The sequence below is a fragment of the Neoarius graeffei genome, chromosome 28 (assembly GCF_027579695.1).
Source record: "Neoarius graeffei isolate fNeoGra1 chromosome 28, fNeoGra1.pri, whole genome shotgun sequence".
Lineage (NCBI taxonomy): Eukaryota > Metazoa > Chordata > Actinopteri > Siluriformes > Ariidae > Neoarius > Neoarius graeffei.
Window position 1 is genome coordinate 47,081,284 of NC_083596.1, and position 22,089 is coordinate 47,103,372.

Sequence of the window (22,089 nt, forward strand, 5' to 3'; positions counted from 1 at the left end):
TCCCAGCTGACTACGGGCGAAAGGCGGGGTACACCCTGGACAAGTTGCCAGGTCATCACAGGGCTGACACATAGACACAGACAACCATTCACACTCACATTCACACCTACGGTCAATTTAGAGCCACCAGTTAACCGAGCCTGCATGTCTTTGGACTGTGGGGGAAACCGGAGCACCCAGAGGAAACCCACGCGGAGAACATGCAAACTCCGCACAGAAAGGCCCTCGCCGGCCACGGGGCTCGAACCCGGACCTTCTTGCTGTGAGGCGACAGCACTAACCACTACACCACCATGCCGCCCTCCAGATCTACTCATCATAATATATTTTTTAAATGCCTAAAATCTTAATTAGTCCTGATATGCAGTAAAAATGATGTAGTCTTTTAATGTAATAGATATAAACCTCATCTGCTGTTCAAGGACACCCAGTAGATTTCACACACATCTCCATCATGGTACTGAGATGAAGATGCTGGTTCTGCTTGTTTATACAGGAACTGAAATCTTCAAGTAAAGCATTCTAAACATCATTATATGACATACTGTTGAGGTTTTATACACAGTTACAGTGTCACTTTTACTCTTTACCCTGATGCCTGGAGTGGATGTGACATATGTTTCTTAATTTATACCCAGTTTCTGGAACATGAATGCAGAACATCAGTCCTGAATTTATAAACAGGATACTTGGGGTCAAATTCCCAAGGAAAGATTCATGACAGGAAAATGGTGCAATAAAAAGGATTGGAGGCGATGTGATCAGACCGGAAGTTACTGTGATGCAACTGAACATAACTTTGAACACGGAAATTGACACTTCCTTTTGTACCAGAGGAAACACTGAACAGATGTTTGTTTAGGAGCCTAAAAAGAAGGTGAAACGTTTAAACAGGGTGATAATTGAACTTAGCGTAATGAAGTAAATTACATGAACGTATGTGATCTTTATTGTGAGCATAGAGCAGGTGAATTGAGGTAAGTGGGGTTGATCAGTTACCAGTTTGAAATGTCCGTTTTATAATGTATTAAAATTGCCGACTGGCACAATTATATTGACAGATCTAATTGTAAGACGAATTACGTTAACTTTCTTCTGTAAAACTAATTGATCTTTATTGTGAGAATAGAGTAGGTCACTATGAACTGACATGACTGGGTTTTAGATTTTAAATGCCCCTTTTTCAGGAGTAAGATGAAGTAAAATGTTAATATTTTGGTGTCAGAGACAGTGAAATGTGAATAATAATAATAATAATAATAATAATAACTACTCCACCACTACTAATAATAGAGCGGCGGCTACAATTATCGACAGTCCATAATTATCGACACCTTTTCAGATTTACCAATAAAAAACAATTTTACAAAGGTGAGTTTCAGTTACAACAGTCATTATTGGTTAATTAATCAACCAGAAGACCGCCCTTGCTTTTTGATCTTGTCGTCTGATGACGCAGCTCGTTACCTGAAATGGAATTTTGTTCAGCACGATCAGCAATTTGAGGAAAACCTGGACATCGCAGGTAAGCATGGTGGAATGCTTTTACTGCATATGGACATGCTTTTACTGATCAAATTCACTGATATTTCATGATCTCCTCATCGAAACCTACTTTGTTTCTTACTCTTTCATTTGACAGTCGCGATTTTCTATCTAAACGCGTGTTTGAGAAGTCACGTGAGGTGTCGATAATGATGATCACTTTCACCGGTGTCCACCATTATCGACACCCTGTGGAATTAAGTGACATTTACAGCTGTTTATGTATTGATCTTTGGGTAACATTGTTGAAGTAGATGAAGTAATTTAAAAAAGGTGCTGTGATTTTATATATTTTTTTCTGATTCATAACAGCATAGAATGTTTATAGAGTATTTGGAATCCTATTGCAATAAATAGAATTAGACCAGAATTAAATTCCTAGCATATAAAAAATTACATGCTTGAAATATTCAGATTTTTCTATTCCATTCAGTTTTTTTTTCAGTTTGTTGTAAATATCTACCACATATTTCAATATCAGTAGACATTTTATATTTTTAGATGTAAAAATATAAAGTTTTGGTTTGAGGAATGACATGCAACCATTGACCTGGATTTTCATGTGGTTACAATGTCAATTTCCTGTTGACATTTATTGGTAAACTACAAAACTAGAAATTAATACAAACAACAAATGATTAACAAAATGTGATCTATGAAAATAAAGTGGGTAGAAAGTGGTTAAACATTATCAGTTCATTGGCTTACAAACATTAGAATTACTTCCTCGTTTATGTAAGCACCAACATCGATATATTCATATAAAAGATATTTTGTAAATATAAGTCTATTCAAAACAAATTTTAAATAAAAACTATGTTTTGTTTACTTGATACCACATACCAATGTTTTTTTTTTTTTAAATATATAATCATCTGGGTGTCGATAATTGTGGAAAGGTGTCACGTGATCTGATATGCTAAGTAATCGGGAATCAACTTATTTTTTTTCCAGTGGAGGTTTGAGTAATTATTCATGCACAATTTATGTATTGAAAGTCTTTTCTACTTTTGCAATGGCCAAAAGATGGTTAAGGTGTCAATAATTGTAGCTGCCACTCTCTTGAAGTTTAAAAAAAAAAAAATTATTGTTATTTGGTTTAATGCTTTATAGCATCTTTAAACTTGATAGATTTTTGCTATTTTTAAATGCATGTTTTATTTTATATATATATATATATATATATATATATATATATATATATATATATATATATATAATGCAGATGTATTCCTCTTGTCTCCTTTTGCTGTGAAAACTTTTCTTAAACTTTAGTTCCTATACTAGCATTTCAGTTCGTAGTGTGCTGTTCACTGTGCTTGTGATGGGTCTGCAGAATGGTGATCACAAGACTCAGAACGACATCCCGAAGATGATGTCACCATCAGATGATGGTGGTTGTCTCAATAAGTGGCACTGTCGGGTGAATCAGAGTCGAGTATTTTGGTTGAATCAGAAGGTTTAACCATGATCATTTCTTGAGAGATAGATAGATAGGACTTCTTAATAAGTGTTGTACTTTTGTTTATCGTGTTTGGAATTCTGAGATTGATCGTGTTATGGCCATAATTCTAAGCAGCAACGATGTCAGGTCATGAACTTTATAAAATCCCAGCTCGATATGTAGTTACCAAAAGATAATATACAATTGACGTTCAAGCTTAAATTTGTAAATTTTAAAGACAATTTAAGCTTAAAAGGCCTTATGTTTGTCATTTTCAAACTCACAAATTAGCGATATAGACAATGTTAGCTTTTTATCTTTCTTGAGCCTCAATTTTACCTACATGCATGGATCAAATATACATTATCCTCAATGCATCAAGATGTAGCTTAAACTTGTTTTTATGTAATAAAAAAGGGTTTCATATTATACAAAAAATGCACTGGACTTGGAAGACTTATCTACTTTCTTCGCCACAATTTAACAACACATCGGCGCCATCTTTTAAGCTTAAATTGCCTCATTATTTATTTATAGGAAAATAAATTCCCTCCAAAACATATTTTCAGCAAAAATGCTATTGATTTGGAGATTCACACATATTGAGTAATATGTTATCAATAGGCCTGCCTTCAAGAAAATACAAATGTTGCACTTCGTAGGGGTGGGTGGAGCACAGAAGGACGGCAGGCCAGAACTGAGTTCTCAAAACTTTTTATTTTTGCTTTTCAGCTTTGCAACCACACTCTCCCAGTCACCTGCGCGCACATTCACACACAAGTCGTCTGGTTGGGGAGAGAGCTCCTTTCCTCTACACTCACTCTCTCCTTATGTAGGGCGCGGTCACTGGGGAAGACACACAAACACACGTTAATAGACATCAGGTGCAGTGATTGTCACTTACCTTCCCTGACTCCGCCCTCCGGTCACAGACCGACGCTTGACCACGCCCCCGCTGCCACATACCCCCACCACCCGACTCAGGCCAGGCGGCCAACCGACCTGCAGCCGACTCCCCCCCCCCGCCTTGACGGGAGAGGAAGTCTGCCATGACCATCTGCGCCCCCAGCCTGTGGATCACCTTGAAGTTAAAGAGTTGGAGTGCCAGATGCCAACGGGTGATCCACGCGTTGGCATCCTTCATGCGGTGGAGCCACTGGAGGGGTGCATGGTCCGAACAGAGGGTGAAAGGGCGTCCCAGCAGGTAGTAGCGGAGGGTGAGGACCATGGCAAGGCACTCTTTCTCGATGGTGCTGTAGTGCCCCTCATGCACCGACAGCTTTCTGCTGATATACAGCACTGGAAGGTCCTCCCCCTCCACCTCCTGGGACAAAACAGTCCCCAGCCCTCTGTCTGACGCATCTGTCTGTCACATAAAGGGGAGAGAAAAGTCAGGGGAGTGTAACAGTGGCCCCCCACACAGTGCAGCCTTCACCTCAGAGAAAGCCTGCTGGCATTGCTCCATCCACTGGACTGGATCTGGTGCCCCCTTTTTAGTGAGATCAGTCAGCGGGCTGGTGACGTCCGAATAATTAGGTATAAACCTACGATAGTAGCCAGCCAGCCCCAGAAACTGTCTCACCCCCTTTTTGGTCTTGGGCCTCGGGCAGGCCACAATCGCTGCTGTCTTGTTAATTTGAGGACGCACCTGCCCATTGCCCAAGTGGAAGCCCAGATACCGTACTTCCACCCACCCAATCGCACACTTCTTCGGGTTGGCCGTGAGACCCGCTCGCCTCAGCGACCTAAGGACGGCCCTGAGGTGTTGCAGATGCCGCGGCCAGTCATTACTATAGATTATTATGTTATCTAAGCATGCAGCCGTGTAGGTGGTGTGGGGGCAGAGGACCCTGTATATAAGCCACTGGAACATAGCGGGCGCCCCAAACAGCCCAAAAGGAAGTGTAACAAATTGGTGTAAGCCAAACGGTGTGGAAAAGGCCGTTTTTTCTTGGGATAGTGGAGTCAAGGGGATCTGCCAATAACCCTTTGTCAAATCCAGTGTCGAGTAAAAGCGAGCCGTGCCTAGTCAATCCAGCAACTCATCAATACGAGGCATTGGGTACGCATCGAATTTAGACACCGCATTGACTTTTCTATAGTCTACACAGAATGGGACTGACCTGTCAGCCTTGGGCACCAAGACCACCGGGCTGCTCCAGTCACTGTGGGACTCCTCGACGATGCCCATTTCGAGCATGGCCTCGAGTTCTTCCTGAACCACTTTTTTCTTGTGTTTGGGTAGCCTGTCAGGGTGGCTGCGCACTACCACCCCCGGGGGCGTCTCGATGTGGTGTTCTATGAGGTCGGTGCGGCCGGGCAGGGGTGAGAACACGTCTGAAAATTCGGTCTGCAACTGGGCAACCTCCACGAGTTGGGTCGGGGAGAGGTGGTCTCCACAGGGGACCGGAGAGGTACGCGATGTCAATGTTCCCTTTGGAACCTCTGGCCCCAGCTCCGCCTTCTCCGGAACCACCGACACCAATGCCACAGGGACCTCCTTGTTCTAGAGTTTGAGCAGATTGAGGTGGTAAATCTGTAGCGCCCCACCCCTGTCCGTTCGCCTCACCTCATAGTCGACATCCCTGACTCTCCGTGTGACCTCAAAGGGTCCTTGCCACTTGGCGATCAATTTGGAGCTCGATGTGGGCAACAGTACGAATACTTTACCTCCCAGTGCGAACTTCCTAAGGTGCGTACCCCTGTCGTACAGGCGGGTTTGCCGTTCTTGGGCCTGCCACAAATTCTCCTGGGTTAGGTGTGTGAGTGTCTGGAGTTTTGTGCGCAGGTCAATAACATATTGAATTTCATTTTTGCTCAGGGAAGGTCCCTCCTTCCAATTTTCTCGCAGTACATCTAGGATGCCACGTGGCTTACGCCCATATAATAATTCGAATGGGGAGAACCCCGTGGCGGTTCTCAGACTGCAAATAACAAGGGTTCGAGCCATTTATCCCAATTACGTGCATCCTCGCAAACAAATTTTTAAATTATGTTCTTGAGTGTGCGATTGAACCATTTGATTAACCATCTGTTTGTGGGTGATAAACGTTGGTGCGGATCAGCTTAATTCCCAATAACCCATACAGTTTGCTCAGTGTGCATGACATAAACGAGGTGCCTTGATCAGTCAGAATCTCTTTGGGGATTCCGACTCGGAAGATGATCCGGAAGCGCGCCTCCGCAATACTGCGTGCTGAGATATTGCAAAGAGGCACTGCTTCCGGGTATCGCATTGCATAGTCCACCAGAACTAAAATAAAGCAGTACCCTCGTGTTGAGCGATCCAATGGCACGACGAGATCCATCCCAATTCTTTCGAACGGGGTCTCAATTAATGGTAGCGGGCGCAAAGGCGCTTTTGGAATGGCCACTGGATTTACTAACTGGCATTCGCGGCATGCCGTACACCACCTACGGACATCGCTGCGAATCCCTGGCCAATAGAACCGGGCCATTATTCGGGTTAGTGTCTTATCCTGCCCCAAGTGTCCAGCCATGGGATTAAAGTGAGCCGCCTGGAATACTAATTCCTGGCGGCTCTTTGGAATCAAAAGCTGTGTAATCGGCTCCTTAGTCTGAGTGTCCTGCATCACTCAGTATAACCTATCCCTCATAATGGAGAAATAGGGGAAGGACGGGGTGGCGTTTGGCTGGAGCGTTTGACCATCGATTACTCTCACTTGGTCAAATGCATGCCGCAGAGTCGCGTCCCGCGACTGTTCTAATGGGAAATCTGCAAGGGATTCCCCGAGAGAAGGAGGAGCCGCCCGCGGCTCCTCACTCTGACGCGGTGATGACGTAGACGGCTCTGTGACAGCTGCTCCTCCTAATGCCACACCGGGACCTCCCCCTGCTGAACTATGGCAGGACCCACTCTTCATTAAATGCCTCATTAACTCCCGAAATCCCGGCCAATCAGTCCTCAAAATTATCGACTGGGTAAGGTGGGGATTAACCGCCGCCTTTACACTAAATTTTTCCCCTCAAAAAAAAAATGTGGACTGCCACTAAAGGGTAGTTGTGAACATCCCCGTGCACACACAACACCTTCACCAATTGTGCTCCTCCCAATGCCTTGTCTTGCACCAGGCTTTGGTGGATTGAGGTCTGATTACAGCCAGAGTCCACCAACGCCTGATATGTATCCCCTTGGACACTCACCAGTATGCGATACGCTCCGGCCCGATCGAGGGCGGCTCCTGGCGCGTCGGGAATCTGAACCACCGCGCCCACCTCCATTGCCGAGCACTGCTGCAGGAGGTGGCCTGTCTCCCCGCAGCGCCAGCAAACCGGCCCGGGCTTTCTCTCTGCACTGGCACTCTGGGGCTCACTCACCTGAGGGGGGGAAGAGACAGATACAGAAGTGGGAAATGGGAGGGCACCGCGGGTGCGGTGGGCTGGCTGGGGTGGAGTCGGCCCCCGCCTCCACGGTGGGGGAATGGGGCGAGGTCGAGACACAGAAGGGGAGGGGGAGAGAGAGCTAGAGGAGAGGGGAGAAGAGGAGATCTGCCATCCAGCCATCGGAACAGTCACCAAATGGTCCTCCGCCAGCACGATGGCCTGATCCAGCGACGCCGGGCGATGGCACTGGACCCACTCCATGGTCCTTTCAGGTAGTCGGGCAATGAACTGTTCCAGTACCACCTGATCGAGTCCCTCGGCGTCACGGTTGTCAGCCCTCAGCCATCACCAGCAGGCGTCCCAGAATTGCTGGCCAAACACGAACAGCCGGCCGACTTCCTCCAGGCGCAGGGCGCGGAAACGCTGTCTGTGTTGTTCGGGGGTGCGCCCCACACGCTGGAGGACAGCCCGGTGGAGGTCCGCGTAGACCAGCTGGCTATCGGCGGGGAGCTGTAGCGCGGCTAGCTGCGCCTCACCCATTAGCACGGGGAGGAGGTGCGCTGCGCGCTGTTCCACCAGCCAGCCCGAGGCCTCTGCTGCCTGCTCAAAGAGTGTGAGGAAGGCCTCAGGGTCGTCATGCGGGCCCATCTTCGTTAGGGTGAGGTGGGAAGGGCCTGCGGCGGTGGAGTTGGTGGACCCCGCCGACGCGAGGAGGTGCTGGAATGCCTGTCAATCTTCCTGCTGCACCAGCACCAAGGCCTCGAACCTTTGCTCCTGCTTCTTCTGGAGGGCAACTAGTGCCTGGTGCTGGCTCTGCTGGGCTGTGGCAAGGGCGTGGACCAGGTCCGCGAAGGGGGAGGACTCCATGGGGCTGTTCTTCTCTGTGATCCCGGGTTTCAGCACCACTGTTGCACTTTGTAGGGGTGGGTGGAGCACAGAAGGATGGCAGGCCAGAACTGAGTTCTCAAAACTTTTATTTTTGCTTTTCAGCTTTGCAACCACACTCTCCCAGTCACCCGTGCGCGCGCGCGCACACACACACACACACACGTCGTCTGGTTGGGGAGAGAGCTCTTTTCCTCTACTCTCTCTCCTTATGTAGGGCGTGGTCACTGGGGAAGACACACAAATACACATTAATAGATATCAGGTGCAGTGATTCTGCCGCTTACCTTCCCTGACTCCGCCCTCTGGTCACAGACCGACGCTTGACCACGCCCCCGCTGCCACAACAAACATATAACTTCTCTTTGAATATAGCAAAGGCAACATAAATATAACATGAATAAATATTAAATATAATCTATACTTATAATATTAATTTGTATATACTTTTTTGTGTGTTTTTTTTTGTTTGTTTTTTTGGTTCGTTGTTGTTGTTTCAAAGAAAATTGATGCATCTCCTGTCAATCCATTTTGTAGCCCACTGACCATGTATTTGTGTGAGTAGTTTTAAAAGGATGACTCTCTCTTTCTCTGTGTGTTTGATTTTTTTTTTAGTTTGAACCTAAAGGAAGAGATAAGGATGGCAGCTGCAAGCAGTAAGTTACATTTCCAGGGGGAAATTTATCAATTTTATTTTATTGCCTAAGTTTATCAAAACTAACCGTGTGTGTGTGTGTGTGTGTGTGTGTGTGTGTGTGTGTGCTACACAGATGAGTTTACACTCACTGGTCCTCATGTGATAAAACAACATGACTCCTCTGCTGTCACTCTCTCATGCCATCTGTCTCCTAACATCAGTGCTGTTAACATGGAGATCCGGTGGTTGAAGGGCACAAACTGTGTTTGTGTCTATAAGAACAGACAGGAGACAAAGGGGAGAGGTTACGAGGAGAGAGTGAGTCTGTTCACTCAGGAGTTGAGGAGAGGAAACGTCTCCTTACAGCTGAGAGACTGTAAATGGTCAGATAGAGGACATTACCTGTGTCAGGTCACTGATGGAAACAGAACAGAGGAGTTTACAGTAAAAGTAAAAATGAGTAAGTGTTCCTGAACTCCACGATCCATCACCCTACTTTTTACTCTGTAATGTGCCTCTCTGTAGTGGTTGAAAATGCATAAAAGTAGACAGTTTAACAAATATGAACTAAGAACAGTGACCCTCAATCTCTCCTAATGTGACAAATAATGAGATTAAATATATCAGTTTAATCTGAAATAATCAGCGACCTTTTTTAACATCAGAGAGGACATTAGACACTAAATGTGGTCTTTAGATTGGTACAGTTACTGGATATACAGTAGAACAGACTAGATCACTGCCAAATATAGCACTGAGAACCAACACAACGCACATTTAAAGTGGTGCTTGAAAGTTTGTGAACCCTTTAGAATTTGTTATATTTCTGCATAAACATGACCTAAAACATCATCAGATTTTCACGCAAGTCATAAAAGTAGATAAAGAGAACCCAGTTAAACAAATGAGACAAAATATTATATTTAGTCATTTATTTATTGAGGAAAATGATCTAATATTACCTATCTGTGAGTGGCAAAAGTATGTGAACCTCTAGGATTACCAGTTAATTTGAAGGTGAAATTAGAGTCAGGTGTTTTCAATCAATGGGATGAAATCAGGTGTGAGTGGGCACCCTGTTTTATTTAAAGAACAGGGATCTATCAAAGTCTGATCTTCACAACACATGTTTGTGGAAGTGTATCATGGCATGAACAAAGGAGATTTCTGAGGACCTCAGAAAAAGTGCCGTTGATACTCATCAGGCTGGAAAAGGTTACAAAAGCATCTCTAAAGAGTTTGGACTCCACCAATCCACAATCAGACAGATTGTGTACAAATGGAGGAAATTCAAGACCATAGAGATCTTGCAGTCACGTGACCGGAAAGTACACAGCCACCATCTTGTCGGTCAACAGCACAGCTGAATATTGCTGCACTCATGTACAGAATGGATCAATTTCAACCGATGGACTATTTTTCTAATGAACAGATAACTAGATATATGTCTAAAATAAACGATCTACAGATTAGTGACCCTTTTGGCTTACCGGACGGAGTTTTCACGACCTTGTCAGTGGATATGGAACTTCCAGAGGTGGAATACCCCGACGTGTATAATTACCTCATTAACTTTCCCTTGCTGTTCACTGGTGAAGCACTGCGTGCTTATAAATCTCTGGACAGTTATCTTTACAGAAATTCAGGATTTGTCAGCGACTCAGATGTGGCATCTTGTAAACAAGAAAATGATCCTCACTGGATGGGTAAGTCACTTAAGTATTGAGTATAGCACTGACCAGCCGATTATAGAATAGAATAAAGTAATTCCAAATTGTCCGTGTTGTTTACCTGGATCTGGTGTTGGAGAGGTAGAGGCTTAGCAGTGGAGATTTGAGTGGTTGTTTTCTGAGCTTGGTCAACAGGCCGGCTCTACAGCCTCGCTTTTGCTTCCGCTCCCGGCGCTGCCTCCTTAGCTTTGCTTCCAATAACAATCCACGGAGACCCCGCTGGTCTCGCTATCTCGTCCGGAATGTTTTTTTTTTTTTCTCGTCCAGAATGTTGTGCATGCGATGGAAATTGCTACAAACCGTCATTTTCTGCTGGAAACCAATGTCCAGTAAGTCCATACGGTTGTAGTGGATATTGAAGTCCGGTACAGACGAACAACACGCAAAAATACACACAAAAAAACATTAAAAACGTGCACAGGTAGGGAGAGCTGGTAGCCACAGCCGTTGTAGTAGAATTGTATATAGTAGGTTTTTCCAGAAGAAAAGGTAGAAGTAGAAGTAGAAGGCGGAAATATGGCGTTTGACCGACAAGATGGCATCTGTCACAATCTGGATCGGCTGTGACGTCACATGCAAGTGCTCCATAGTTACCCTCCCCAGGAGTGGTCGACCAACAGAGATCACTCCAAGAGCAAGGCGTGTAATAGTCGACAAGGTCACAAAGGACCCCAGGGTAACTTCTAAGCAACTGAAGGCCTCTCTCACATTAGTCAATGTTAAATGTTCATGAGTCCACCATCAGGAGAACACTGAACAACAATGGTGTGCATGGCAGGGTTGCAAGGAGAAAGCCACTGCTCTCCAAAAAGAACATTGCTGCTCGTCTGCAGTTTGCTAAAGATCACATGGACAAGCCAGAAGGCTATTGGAAAAATGTTTTGTAGATGGATAAGACCAAAATAGAACTTTTTGGTTTAAATGAGAAGCGTTATGTTTGGAGAAAGGAAAACACTGCATTCCAGCATAATAACCTTATCCCGTCTGTGAAACATGGTGGTGGTATTATCATGGTTTGGGCCTGTTTTGCTGCATCTGGGCCAGGACAGCTTGCCATCATTGATGGAACAATGAATTCTAAATTATACCAACAAATTCTAAAGGAAAATGTCAGGACATCTGTCCATGAAATTAATCTCAAGAGAAGGTGGGTCATGCAGCAAGACAACAACCCTAAGCACACAAGTCGTTCTACCAATGAATGGTTAAAGAAGAATAAAGTTAATGTTTTGGAATGGCCAAGTCAAAGTCCTGACCTTAATCCAATGGAAATGTTGTGGAAGGACCTGAAGCGAGCAGTTCATATGAGGAAACCCACCAACATCCCAGAGTGGAAGCTGTTCTGTACGGAGGAATGGGCTAAAATTCCTCCAAGCCAGTGTGCAGGACTGATCAACAGTTACCAGAAACATTTAGTTGCAGTTATTGCTGCACAAGGGGGTCACACCAGATACTGAAAGCAAAGGTTCACATACTTTTTCCACTCACAGAAATAAAATATTGGATCATTTTCCTCAATAAATAAATTACCAAGTATAATATTTTTGTTTCATTTGTTTAACTGGGTTCTCTTTATCTACTTTTAGGACTTGTGTGAAAATCTGATGTTGTTTTAGGTCATTTATGCAGAAATATAGAAAATTCTAAAAGGTTCACAAATTTTCAAGCACCGCTGTATGCTTAAAGTTAGAGAAAGACAACACAATTTAGCTGATGATCAAGAGTTTTCAGCATAACTATATGCAGCTAGTGGCTAATGAGAGGTGTTTCACAATCTAAGAACCTTTTTTTAATTATTATAATATATTTTATCTTCCCTTAAAGTGCCATTCCACCATTGGATGTATTCTTTGGCATAAAATACAATATATTTTATGACAACATGACTAGACAGAGAAATCTTTTAGCTTCAAAATGATATATCAAACATAATTTTTTGACAACGACAAGTATATTAATTTTGCAACCAAAGTCACCTACCCTTTTAATTTCCGTGCGGTAGTGAAACGTGATGTCATCGGCAGGTTCCCCTTCTTGTGTACCACGTGTCGGTCTATTTTTAGACCAGGAAACCCCCAAAGTGAGAGAGTCATTTCTCCTCGTATATGGGGTCCAAAAAAATTGCGAAAAATTTTGAGTTAATCTTTCAGTTAGCTAGACTTATTGGTATTAGCTAGATTTATTGGTATTATTTTTATCGCGTTCTATCCGCCATTGCTGATAATATGTGCCACGTCACGTGGTACACAAGAAGGGGAACCTGCCGATGACATCACGCACGGAAATTAAAAGGGTAGGTGACTTTGGTCGCAAAATTAATATACTTGTCGTTGTCAAAAAATTGTTTGATATATCATTTTGAAGCTAAAAGATTTCTCTATCTAGTGATACCATTTATATATGTTGTCAAAATATATTGTATTTTATGCCAAAGAATACATCCAATGGTGGAATGGCACTTTAAGCACTACAACAAATTAAATAAACAGCTTAACCCATTGATTCAAATTGATGACATGGTAATGCTAATGTTTCTGCCTGTAATCCTTGTTAATGCTAATTCTAGTTGATGTCCACACTCTGGGTGACTGTAGATTGTGTGAGGAGCGGAACATGTGAACATTAGTGGGAATGATGTGGCAGGTTCAGCAAGTAAAAAAATAACTCGGTGTTGAGCTCATCTCTTTAACAGTTAGAGACCATATATTCAGAAATTTTGACTAATCATAACTACTGCACTTTTAATATGAATTGAAATAAAAAGGCACTCAGAATTTTAATTTCGTATGAAGGGTCTCATCATCATCATCTCTAGCCGCTTTATCCTGTCCTACAGGGTCGCAGGCAAGCTGGAGCCTATCCCAGCTGACTACGGGCGAAAGGCGGGGTACACCCTGGACAAGTCGCCAGGTCATCACAGGGCTGACACATAGACACAGACAACCATTCACACTCACATTCACACCTACGGTCAATTTAGAGTCACCAGTTAACCTAACCTGCATGTCTTTGGGCTGTGGGGGAAACCGGAGCACCCGGAGGAAACTCACGGGGAGAACATGCAAACTCCGCACAGAAAGGCCCTCGCCGGCCACGGGGCTCGAACCCGGACCTTCTTGCTGTGAGGCGACAGCGCTAACCACTAAACCACCGTGCCGCCTTCATACGAAGGGTTCTGTTCAAAAATACATTATATAAAGGAACAGAGGACTGAGTATTAATAGAAAAAAAAACACTCCATGAAGTATTTAATCAAGTTTAAATGAATGATTTTAGAATGATAGGTTATCTCCTGTTGCAATGCATTGCATAAACACCATAAACACATTTTGTAGTGAGATAAAAACACAATGCACTGTTTCTTTTACAATGTAGCTAAATATTAGTTGCGGTAAGCTATTTTAACTGTAAATCACAAGGTTTTTTTCATTGCATTTCAGCTAATATTCTGTTTTTCTCTGTTGTTTTAAACAGATCCTTTCTCATGGGTAAGTAAATAACGATAACACTTCATGGGTTTGGGAGACTGAAGACATGGTAGACATGCAAGGTACTTTGACTGGTGTCTATTTTTACTTTCACTTTTCAGCATAGCTTCTTTTCTTTTGGGTCTCACACTGAGATAAACCTCAACATGAACACACTCACTCATGCACACACATGCAGCTGTGTACTGGTTTTGACTCTCTCCTCCTTATCCCTGAGCATTGGCAACCTTCATGCAGTGGAGCCACTGAAGCAGGCATGATCTGAACAGAAAGTGAAAGGGCATACCAGCAGGTAATACTGGATGGTGAGGAGTACCCACTTGATTGCCAGACACTCCTATTTCAATGGTGCTGTACTTTGTCTCCCATACTGAGAGCGTGTGGATGGTCTACAGCACCAGGCACTCCTCCCCCTCCATCCTTTGGGACAAAATGGCCCCCAGCTCTCTGTCCGACATGTCAGTCTGCAAAATAGAAAAGTCAGGAGATTGCAGTAGTAGCCCTCCGCAGAGTGAAGATTTTCCCTAAGTGAAAGCCTGTTGGCACAGCTCTGTCCACTGGACTGGATCTGGCACTCCTTATCATTCAACAGGCTGGTGACATCCGAATAGTTTGACCTCTTTTTTGGCCTTGCATCCTAAAACCACTGTGGTTTTATCAGTCTGTGGCCACACCTGCCTGTGACACAAGTGGAAGCCCAGATACCATACTTGCACCTGTCTAACCACACACTTTTTTGGGATCACCGTGAGCCCCACCCATATCAACAATTTCAGGACAACCCTCAGCTGCTGCCAGTCATTACTATAAATAATAATGTTATTGAGAGAGGCCGCAGCGTGTGGATGGAGAATTCTGTCCGTGAGCCACTGCAGCATTGTAGGGGCCCCAAACAACCCAAAAGGAAGTGTCACAAATTGGTGGAAAAGGCAGTTTTTTCATGGGATATGGGAGTCAAGGGGATCTTCTAATATCCCTTTGTCAAATCCAGTGTCAAAATAAAAACAAGCCATTCCTAACCAATCAAGCAGTTTGTTAATGCAAGGCATTGGGTATGTGTCAAATTTAGACTTTTCTAAAATCTGCGCAGAACCAGACCGATCTGTCAGACATGGGCACCAAGACCATTGGGCTGTTAAATTCACTGTGTGACTCCTCAATTAACCCCATGCCAAGCATAGCCTTGAATTCATCCCGAAACACATTTTTCTTGTATTCGGAGAGACAATGGGGTTGCTGCATATCACCACCCCTGGAGGCATTTTTATATGGCGTTCTATGAGGAGTGCAACTGGGCAGAGATGAGAACACACCAGAAAATTCCACCTGTAACTTGGCAACCTCTGCAATTTGGGACAGTGAGAGGTGGTTTGCACAAGGGACCGGGATGGATTGAACTGCTATTTTTAGATTTACCTCTGTTCCCAGCTCCTCCCTCTCTGGAACGACCATTGCTAAAGCCACAGAGACCGCCTCTATCCATGATTTAAGGATATTGAGGTGGTATATTTGCCCACCCCATCTCTATCCATTCACACCAACTCATAGTCAATCTCCCCAACTCACCCTGTGACCTCAAAGGGCCCTTTCCACTTCTAGATCAATTTGGAATTTGCTGTTGGCAGTAAAACAAGTACATTATCTCTCACTGGAAAAATTCCCAGATCCTGACAACCAAGCACACTATGCAGAGGGAGTAGCTTTCATGTTGGCTGAAGAGGCTCAGAAAGGCCTCATAGGATGGGAACCCATCAACTCTAGGATCATAACAGCCAGGTTCCAGAGCAGCCACAAACTCATCAAACTATGCATAATACAGTGCTATGCACCAACCAACAATGCAGAAGAGGCAGCAAAAGAGAGTTTTAGATGCAGCTGGAGAAAATCATCAAAACGCATAAAGAGAAGGAAGGCTCCATATTAATGAGTGACATGAACACCAAAGTGGGACAAGAGAACACAGAATATGAACAAGTAATGGGAAAGCATGGTGTAGGAAACATGAATGAAAATGGAGAGTCATTTACTGACCTCTGCGCAGAACAAAACCTGGTTATAGGAGGTACCATATTCCCACAGAAACAGATACACAAAATGACCTGGGCATCACCTGATAAGATCATGGAAAACCAGATTGACCGTATCTGTATCAGCTGAAAGTTTAGAACATCACTGCAGGAATTCAGAAGTAAAAGAGGAGCAGATGCTGCATCAGACCACTATCTTGTGCTGGCCAAAGTGCAGCTGAAGCTGAATAAATGCCAAAACAGAAAGGATACCATCAAGTGATATAATGTACTCCAAGTGGGGAAGTGAAATAAGCAGAGAGAATTTGAAATAGTACTGAAAAACCATTTTGAAGCCCTGTAAGACCTCAGTGAAGAATATACAACAATAGAAGATGACTGGCAACAAGTGAAACAGATATGGGCAGAAACATGTGACACTGCGGTGAGAATAAAGAAGCAAGAACACCAAGCATGGATAACAGTTGAGACTATGGGAAAAGTGGAAAAAAAAGAAAACAGCGGAAATAAAAAGTTAACAACAGCAAGACAAGGGCAGCGAAACAAACAGCACTGGATGAGTACAATGGAGCCAATTGGGAAGTGAAGAAGAGTGCCAGAAGCGATAAGAGGACATTCATTGAAAACAGAGCCAAGGAAGCTGAAGAGGTGGTAGGACAGAGGAAGATGGAGGCACTATATACAGTGGTCCTTGAAAGTTTGTGAACCCTTTATAATTTTCTATATTTCTGCATAAATATGATCTAAAACAACATCAGATTTTCACACAAGTCCTAAAATTAGATAAAGAGAACCGAGTTAAACAAATGAGACAAAAAATATTATACTTGGTCATTTATTTATTGAGGAAAATCATTCAATATTACATATCTGTGAGTGGCAAAAGTATGTGAACCTTTAGGATTAGCAGTTAATTTGAAGGTGATATTAGAGTCAGGTGTTTTCAATCAATGGGATGACAATCAGGTGTGAGTGGGCACCCTGTTTTATTTAAAGGACAGGGATGTATCAAGGTCTGATTTTCACAACACATGTTTGTGGAAGTATATCATGGCATGAACAAAGGAGATTTCTGAGGACCTCAGAAAAAGTGTCGTTGATGCTCATCAGGCTGGAAAAGGTTACAAAACCATCTCTAAAGAGTTTGGACTCCACCAATCCACAGTCAGACAGATTGTGTACAAATGGAGGAAATTCAAGACCATTGTTACCCTCCCCAGGAGTGGTCGACAAACAAAGATCACTCCAAGAGCAAGGCATGTAATAGTCGGCGAGGTCACAAAGGACCCCAGGGTAACTTCTAAGCAACTGTAGGTGCAATTGGTAATTATTAAGTGATCAATCTCATTAAATCTGAAGGTTAATAATTAAATTGAATCAGTCTCATTTGAATCATACCATTGAATCATTCTCATTGAATCGTTTTCATTGAATCAGTCTCATATCATTAAATCACTCATGGAATCAGTCTCATTGGATCAGTCTCATTAATTAATACCATTAATTTTGGTGCTTAATAATAAATTACCAAACAGCTAAATTATGGTATATTCCAAATTATTATGATCACTTACCATATTACATAAATCAGATGCACCTTTGAATTCTTGGAGATTGGTTGACTTCAGAAATATTGGAACACAAACACACAGTTTCAATAATAAATGAATTTATTATAACAAAGAAAAATGAATAATGGCAGTTGAAATACATACAAACAGTGAGATATACTTGATGAGCGTGAGTGTGTGCATGTTGTGGTGAAGGCAAAAGATTAGCTTTGGGTGCTAATTAAGATGTGTTTGTGTGTGTGTGAGGCCTGGTGACCACGTGTTTCTAAGTAAAACAAGAGAGCTAGCTTTGGTTGCTAATACAAAGGAATGCTAGCTAGGGTGTGTTTGAGTGAGTGAGTGTGAGTCCACGTGGTGGAGGCCTTGGGGCCTAGGCAGAGACTAGTGTTGTGTTGCTAGCTAAGATGTGTTTGTGTGTGAAGCCTGGTGACCACGTGTTTCTAAGTAAACAAGAGAATTAGCTTTGGTTGCTAATTAGACAAAAGAATTAGCCATATGTGGCTAGCTAAGGCCCAAGGATCCTACCTCGTGGAGTTAAGACAAAAGGTGTGTATGTGAGTGTGGAGGAGGGACGCCACGTGTTCCCTTGAGACAATACACTTAGCCCTGGATGCTAATGGGACAAACGAATTAGCCATAGGGTAATTTCACTAGCTTATAACAGTACTAAATCCACTGAAATCTTGATGCAGCCAAAATGTGTAAAAGGAAATTAAGATGTTAGTAAGGGATAGAGAAGCATGCACAGCCTATCTATTAAACATTTGAGAGATTAAAACAAAATATAATAATCAATTAAATACCCTGAGGGTCTACAGTGTACACATTTAAACCGTTCCTGAGTTTAAATTCACACTGCTTCATAAAAGCTAATTCCTAAGACTAGGTTTTGCCCAAAATGCCAAGCCTTACTGCAGTATCTTGCCCTTCTGTAGAAAGCAGAGAATTCTTGGAGAGGCTGAGTTTCACAGGAGCTCGTGGAGCACGTCTGTGGAAAGCAGAGAATTCTTGGTCCGACGCTTCATAGCTCATGGGAAGAAAAACTCTGATCAAACAATGTGCACAGTTTTCTTTAGTTAGAAGGGATCCAGCCGCTTCTTAACTTTAAATTAGCTGTTTGGACTGCAGTCCGTATGTACGTGTAACGAATAACTGAAAACCAGTTGTAACTCAAGCTGAGTTTTAAAATCGCGCGATCCGAGAATCTACCATGGCCAAAGGTGAAAGGAAAGCACGAAACTCTGATTCTTGAGGAAAAGAAAAGACGTCTTTATCTGGTTTTCCCGGTCAGAGCAAGTCTCTCTGTGTCTAGACAGCTTGAAGTCCAAGACGGAAAGAGAGCGAGCTAGGAGTTTCCGGGTTTCTTATGCTTTCATGCAGGATGTGACGTTGGAAATCCCGCCCACGCGTGATGTAGGTCATTGTGGAAGTCGGCTGATGGGAAATGTAGTTTTTAAAGGGACTGTGTTGTAGTTCTTAGACAGACTGTGTTACCTACACAACTGAAGGCCTCTCTCACATTGGCTAATGAGTCCACCATTAAGCCTCGGTCACAACCGGCCGTACGTGCTCCTACGGCCGGTCTACGCGCAAAAAACGCAAAGAAACGCATGGAGGGTGCGCGTGTGACGTGCTGATTTTCGAGCCGTGGACTGGCCCCAGACCGGCCGCAGAGGTTCTTTGTCATGTCAAACAAACTCTACGGGCACTTAGGTTTTTTTCAGGTTGCAAGACAAACTTGCGGCCTCGTGTGTCTTCCGTACGGCCGACGTGCGTCTTTCGTACGATTTGCTGGTGTCAGGTTTGGGCAAAATGTCAATTTTTTTCATACGTCGCACTTGCGGACTCCGTATGTGTATTGTGCGCCCCACATACGTAATTAGTGCGGCCAACGCACGTTCAGATATTTTGTATGTCATCCATGTGTGTCAAGTAAGTCGGCTGTACATTGGCCGTACGGCGAGAGGGTGTCAGTCGCACGAAAACTCGAGTATATATGTCAGCCTCTAGCTGTGTGGGGATCTTATTTTTATTTTTGCTGTGATGGTTTGCTGTGATTTATTTGGGTTGCTATGATTTTGGTGTGTTCACATAATTGGTTGATTGCTGTGATTTCACTGTGTGCTGCTAATTGATTGCTACCTACACTGATATTGTATTTGCGGCTCTCTAATTGCTTAGATGGATCAGCTGTTTGGACAATTATTACCTGACCTATTGAAGCACTTGAAAGACGAAGGGGTGGGGTATAAAAAGGGGACCTTTTCAGTATTAAGGAGGAGTTCAACAGGGCATGAAATCGTTAAGAGGTGCCTGTGGATGGTATGAGGCCGGTAACGGCCCCCGCCCCGCTGGGGACGTGGACTTCTCAGAGACGGGTTGTTTGGGAATGCAGCCCAAAGAGGGGACGTGGATTTCTCAGAGTTGGGTTGTTTGGGAATGCAGCTCAAAGAGGGGATCGGACGCCACAGTAGATGCGTAGTTACCAGTGGAAGATCAGCGGGCAGATTGAAGGAAGGAACAAACGGACGAAGGAAGGAAGGAATGAACGAACGAACGAACATACAGTTTTTTTTTCTTTGCCTGCGCTGTGCTGTTTCCCTGATTTGCTGCCTTCTCTTGAGGTGCGTCGGCTGCAGACTTAGGAAATCGTGACCTAGCCAACGGGGATCTGGAGTCAACTGTACTTAATTCAACGCTCGCTAACGACAGGGTAAAGGGACATAAGACTTCTCCTTGCCTGCTGTTTTTGCCTTGTTGCGTACATCGCCATTGTTTGATGCTTTCTCTTTTATTGCCCGAGGTGTGCGCTGACTCCGGGCGAGCCATAGACATTTTTGGGAATCCCCCGCTGCTACCTGGACGCTGGAGGTGTGACGTCACGCGCAGGGCTTCCCCGCGCATTAGACTTCCCCACGATTTCAGCACATTTGGGACTGGGATTCCTCTTTGCGCGGACTGCACACTGCTGAGACGGGACAATTTTATTTTTCTTTTATTTTTTTCTTTCTTTGTAGCTTGGTGCTATTTTTAAAGGATAATTTAGTTATCTATTTACTAAATAAAGCATGCATTTTTTAAGCTTCTGTTTTTGTGATCCTTCTGTGTCCTGGGCATTTGCTGTTAATTAAAGGATTAAAAAGTGCCTTACGGCCGACATATAAAGCTGCAGGGGTGCCTACGGCCATTTGTACACGTAGGCTTTGATTGAGAGAAAACCCAATTTCATTTAATTCCATAAAAGGTGACGGAGGAGAGAGAGACGGCGGCAGAGAGGGAGGAGAGAGAGAGGACAAGGAGCAGTGAGGAGGAGGATGAAGACCACGACAGTGGCCAGCAGGCCAGGAGTTTGAGACGAAGTCTTTGCGGAGGGATTGCCATTTTCACAGTGAGAAACCAAAGTATGCCAAAATATATATAACCCTCTCCAATCGCCGCAGTGCGACAAACGAACGCCGTTAGTACGCACAACGTACAGATCATGCGCAGTTCTTGCAACCTTCATACAAAGCCTGCATGGAACGCATGGTCAGTACGATTAGTGCACGTTTGAAGGTGCGTTGGCTGTATGAATGAAGCGACAGCCGTACGTCCGAGCAGCCTCAGATTTCGTGCATGGTACGCACGTTCGACTTCCGGGTTGTACGTTGGGTGAGCGGTGATCTTACTCCTTCATGGTCACCACAACTACGTTCTCCACAAACAAAAAAAAAAATACAGCGATTTGGGAAACGCCAAAAATCGCACGGCCAAAAAATCGTACGTCCGGTTGTGACCGAGGCTTTAGGAGAACACTGAACCACAATGGTGTGTATGGCAGGGTTGCAAGGAGAAAGCCACTACTCTCCAAAAAGAACATTGCTGCTCATCTGCAGTTTGCTAAAGATCACGTGGACAAGCCAGAAGGCTATTGGAAAAATGTTTTGTGGATGGATGAGAACAAAATTGAACTTTTTGGTTTAAATGAGAATCGTTATGTTTGGAGAAAGGAAAACACTGCATTCCAGCATAAGAACCTTATCCCATTTGTGAAACATGGTGGTGGTAGTATCATGGTTTGGGCCTGTTTTGCTGCATTTTGGTCAGTATGGCTTGCCATCATTGATGGAACAATGAATTCTGAATTATACCAACGAATTCTAAAGGAAAATGTCAGGGTATCTGTCCATGAACTGAATCTCAAGAGAAGGTGGGTCATGCAGCAAGACAACGACCCTAAGTACACAAGTTGTTCTACCAAAGAATGGTTAAAGAAGAATAAAGTTAATGTTTTGGAATGGCCAATTCAAAGGCCTGACCTTAATCCAATCGAAATGTTGTGGAAGGACCTGAAGCGAGCAGTTCAAGTGAGGAAACCCACCAACATCCCAGAGTTGAAGCTGTTCTGTACGGTTGTACAGGATGACTCAACAACACCT

General features: G+C 43.8%; 1 long non-coding RNA gene across 2 annotated transcripts; it reads left to right on the forward strand.

Moving 5' to 3' along the window:
* Positions 1-829: 829 nt before the first annotated feature.
* Positions 830-20,739, forward strand: LOC132875526 (uncharacterized). Of its 2 annotated transcripts, none has more exons than XR_009651834.1 (4): positions 830-877; positions 8,834-8,874; positions 8,989-9,315; positions 14,060-20,739. It is a non-coding gene; the product is annotated as an uncharacterized LOC132875526 (long non-coding RNA). The 2 variants fall into 2 exon arrangements; XR_009651833.1 differs by having other exon boundaries at positions 838-977.
* The last annotated feature ends 1,350 nt before the right edge of the window (positions 20,740-22,089 follow it).